Here is a 4,843-nt window from a genome sequence, read left to right on the forward strand (position 1 = left end):
CCACTAGCTAGAGTGTCACCAGGAGCCAAGCAGGGAAATATTATACAGATCCACTCTCTAAAAATGGAGAAAGTGAGAATGAAAGCATAAAGACATGCTTGACAGCATCTTCACTTGTCATAAAAATCTTCACTTTTTTTTTTTTTGAGCATAGAAGAGTGGGAGCACATTCTAAATGAAGATGGCATGATCTGTAAATGCAATGTTCTGAGAGGCTACCTCAGGACACATTGCTATTTAGTGAGAATCTCAGGGGACTTATAAGCCAACTGTATCTGAGGACTAAAAACAGAGAAGACAAAACTAAGCATTAGGTGAGGCTTTCAATAGATTCAACAGATAGAGGGGAAAAGTTTTCCTAATAATCAAAACGGCCTGAAAAGGAGGTTGGCTTCCACACAGAAGGAGGTTAAACTGTGAATACAGGTGAGATGACCCTCTGATTGAACTGAAGAAAGAATTTATTGGTATGCTGTGAACTGAAGTGATCATCCTTCATGCTTCACTGTACCACGGAATTTATGACAGTAGAGAATGTACCCTACATTAGCCTTTAGGAGTCCAAGTGGTCTTTGGAATGTGTGTGAGTTGACTGAGAATTCTTGCTTTGGGGATAGAGATTCTAAATAGTCCACACTATCTGACAGTGAAGAGCTCAGAAGGGAGTTCCAACTCTTCAAAGCGGTTAGCTCACTGCCAATTCAGAACACTAGCTGTGCCTGCAGCAGAGCTGTCTGAAACTGAATTATGGCCTCGTCAGCTTCAGCAGCCATTTTGCCAAAGAAAGCTTCAACTTTGTGCAGGGTTTTTTTTCTCTTCCTTTCTGTTCTTAGGCTTTAATTCAACATGACCATTTTAGAACAAAATTAAGACATTTATAAATAAAATGAAGGGTAAATTAACCAATTAGACAATAAGTGATTGAATCAGTAAAGAAAAATCTTGATATGTATTCAAGACTTATTCAATATTCATTGACTACAGTTTTCACAGCTACAAGAACATAAATGGTAAAAAGAAACAGGCCAAGTAGTTAAAAAACAGTTTACAAACGTGATTTGAATATACATTAAGGACTCCTTGTGTGATGGTGCATGTTCATAACTGCAGTGCTGGGAAAGCAGAGAAAGGTGGAGTCCTGGGAGCCTGCCAGCCTAGTTCTAGATGAGTGGGAGACACTGTCTCAAAAAACAAGGTGGACAAAGGCAAGGAATGACATCCAAGGTGACTTCTAGATACATATGCACACGTGTGAATGCATATCTTCACATATGTGTACACCTACACAAACTGACATGCATACACACACATACACTCAGAAGAATGGTGAGAAAGAAGATATAAATATTTTTGGGGTCACTCATGTATACTATCATATCATCTGCAAATAGTGACACTTTGACCTCTTCCTTTCCGATTTGTATCCCCTTGATCTCCTTTAGTTGTCTTATTGCTCTGGCTAGGACTTCAAGTACTATGTTGAAGAGATATCGGGACAATGGACAGCCTTGTCTTGTCCCTGATTTCAGTGGGATTGATTTAAGTTTCTCTCCATTGAGTTTGATGTTAGCTATAGGCTTGCTGTATATTGCCTTTACTATCTTCAGGTATGTGCCTTGTATCCCTGATCTCTCCAAGACTTTAAACATGAATGGATGTTGGATTTTGTCAAATGCTTTTTCGGCATGATAAACATAATGAAATCTATACACCTAAAAAAGATAACCAATTGAGCGGACATGGGTTAAGATGATCAATCCTCATTTAGAAAGACAGATGGGATGTGCATTGAACGTATGACAGGAGTCTACTGAGCGCATCTGAAAGACTCTAACTAGCAGTGTTTTCAAAGCAAAGACTCATGACCAAACCTTTGGCAGAGTACAGGGAATCATAAGAAAGAAGAGGAGTTAGTCTGATGGGGAAAGGATAGGAGCTCCACAAGGACCAAATATATCTGGGCACAGGGTCTTTTCTGAGACTGACATTCAACCAAGGACCATGTATGAATATAACCTAGAACCTCCACTCAGATGTAGCCTGTGGTAGCTCAGTAACCAATTGGTTTCCCAAAGTGAGGGGAACAAGGACTATTTCTAACAGGAACTCAATGACTGGCTCTTTGGTCTCCCCACCCCCGAAGGGAGGAGCAGTCCTGTTAGGCCACAGAGGAGGGCTTTGCAGCCAGTCCTGAAGATACCTGATAAAACAGGATCAGATGAATGGGGAGGAGGTCCCCCCTATCAGTGGACTTGGAAAGGGGCACGGTGGAGATGAGGGAGGGAGGGAGGGACTGGGAGGGAATGAGGGATCAGGACACGGCTGGGATACAGAGTTAATAAAATGTAACTGATAAAAAATAATAATAAAAACATAATGAAATCTATACACCTAAAAAAGATAATCAATTGAGCGGACATGGGGTAAGATGATCAATCCTCATTTAGAAAGACAGATGGGATGTGCATTGAACGTATGACAGGAGTCTACTGAGCGCATCTGAAAGACTCTAACTAGCAGTGTTTTCAAAGCAAAGACTCATGACCAAACCTTTGGCAGAGTACAGGGAATCATAAGAAAGAAGGGGAGTTAGTCTGATGGGGAAAGGATAGGAGCTCCACAAGGACCAAATATATCTGGGCACAGGGTCTTTTCTGAGACTGACATTCAACCAAGGACCATGTATGGATATAACCTAGAACCTCCACTCAGATGTAGCCTGTGGTAGCTCAGTAACCAATTGGTTTCCCAAAGTGAGGGGAACAGGGACTATTTCTAACAGGAACTCGATGACTGGCTCTTTGGTCTCCCCACCCTCGAAGGGAGGAGCAGTCCTTTTAGGCCACAGAGGAGGGCTTTGCAGCCAGTCCTGAAGATACCTGATAAAACAGGATCAGATGAATGGGGAGGAGGTCCCCCCCATCAGTGGACTTGGAAAGGGGCACGGTGGAGATGAGGGAGGGAGGGAGGGAGGGACTGGGAGGGAATGAGGGATCGGGACACGGCTGGGATACAGAGTTAATAAAATGTAACTGATAAAAAAAAATAAAAAAAAAGAAAACAATAAAGCAAAAAAAATAATAATAATAATAAAAAGAAAGCAATGAAACAATGTATGAAGAGTGAGCAATGAATATATAGTGAAATTTTAATTGTTTTTCAAAGTAAAAAATGGGGGAAGTAATGCTAAAATAAAATTTAGAGACACACAAACAGGAAAAGTTAAATTAATACAAATACAGTGTACCATCAAGGCTGGAGAGATGACTCAACGGATAAGAGCACTTGCTGGTCTTCCAAGGACCAGAATTTGATACCTAGCCTCCATGTGGTGACACACAACTTTCTGTAAATCCAGTTCCAGGGGATCCCAGACCCTCTTAAGGTCTATGTGGACAAGACACATACTTAGGGCACAGGCATTCATGCAGAGAAAACAATGATACATAGAAATTAATCTAAATCTTAATAAAACAAATAAAATATATAATTGAAGGAATGGAACACACTTGAAATAGTATAAAAAAAGTGTCTGCTTGGTCACTGTGGAAAGTTATATTCAATTCAGAAAGGAGAAACAAGGCTTCAGATTTGAGGGGGAAAGGGTCCAGAGGGCTGAAGGGACATATATTAAATAGTGGAAGCAGACCAAATGGAGTGCACCCATCCAGCTCTCTGAAGATTGGGTGGGAAGGTGAGCCTAAGGTCTAACAGTGGCTGAGAGAGAATGCCACTGTCACCTCAAAACCAACAGACACAATGAGAGAATGCCACAGTCCCCAAGGAGTGTCTGTCAGAAATCTGAACATGCCATACCGTGTAAGGAAAATTTTCTCTTGTGACTGTTATTTCATGATAGCTTTCTATCAATAGTCTCCATTCAAGACACTAAACTCTAAAAACAAATGATCTTGTTGGGAATCAGTATCAAAGTTCACAGGGGAAATGGTAAGGGCCTTCTGATGTCATTAAACATAGACAATTGGCAGAGTTGTACCTTAGAGACCTGATATGTTATGAGCTTCTAACAGGACCTCAGCATTCTCCTGAAAGACTGATCACCCTTGTACTGCTATTTCTTTTTCTCTACCTCTGCTATTATGCAGTTTTCACTTTTCAAAAGACTGTTTTATTACCCTTGTTTATAATGCCAACCCTGTCAGACCAGCATGTTTAAAGTATTTAGAAGCTTAATCCTATCATGCTTTCCTTCAGTGAGGAGAAGGACATGCAAAAGAAAGCTCTCCCACAGCATGCTGCCTTTACTTTTGGTAGATTGTTCAGGCTGTGTGACAAAAGTGTCCTCTGGAAGAGGTTTGTATTCAAAAGAACCAATCGGTGTCCCTAAGGGAGTCAAGGAGAGAAGGTGCTGGGACAATTAAAGACAGCCACACCGAACAAAAGCAGCTGAGGTATTTTTAGAAGTAAAGAAACATAATAAAGCCTATTGCTGTTCTTAATCCACACTCTTCATTCTTGTAGTCAACCATTTAAAGTAAATCATTTCATTTAAAAGCATTCTATTCCTGACAGTACTCTCCAGGAGAATGTTGGAAAATGAAAGTCTCAAGCCAAGTGTGAGATATTGCACAATTTCTAATCACCAACCCCCATAAAAAGATGCGCACAAGCTAAAATTGAGACGCTTGCAAGTGCTACATTAGGAGCAACTGCTGTCATGTAGGGACACAGAAAAGTAGTCATGTTCAGGGCAGAAGTTAATGTCTGTGTAGATTAAACTCAATAAAACTCAGGAAGCAGCTGTTGCATCTGAAATGTAGCTGCACCTCAAAGGCAGCTTGGAGGATTTGATCTTGGATTGTTCTGTTCCTTTGCATTTTTA

Source organism: Meriones unguiculatus, chromosome 14 (assembly GCF_030254825.1).
Source record: "Meriones unguiculatus strain TT.TT164.6M chromosome 14, Bangor_MerUng_6.1, whole genome shotgun sequence".
In the NCBI taxonomy this organism is placed as follows: Eukaryota; Metazoa; Chordata; class Mammalia; order Rodentia; family Muridae; genus Meriones; species Meriones unguiculatus.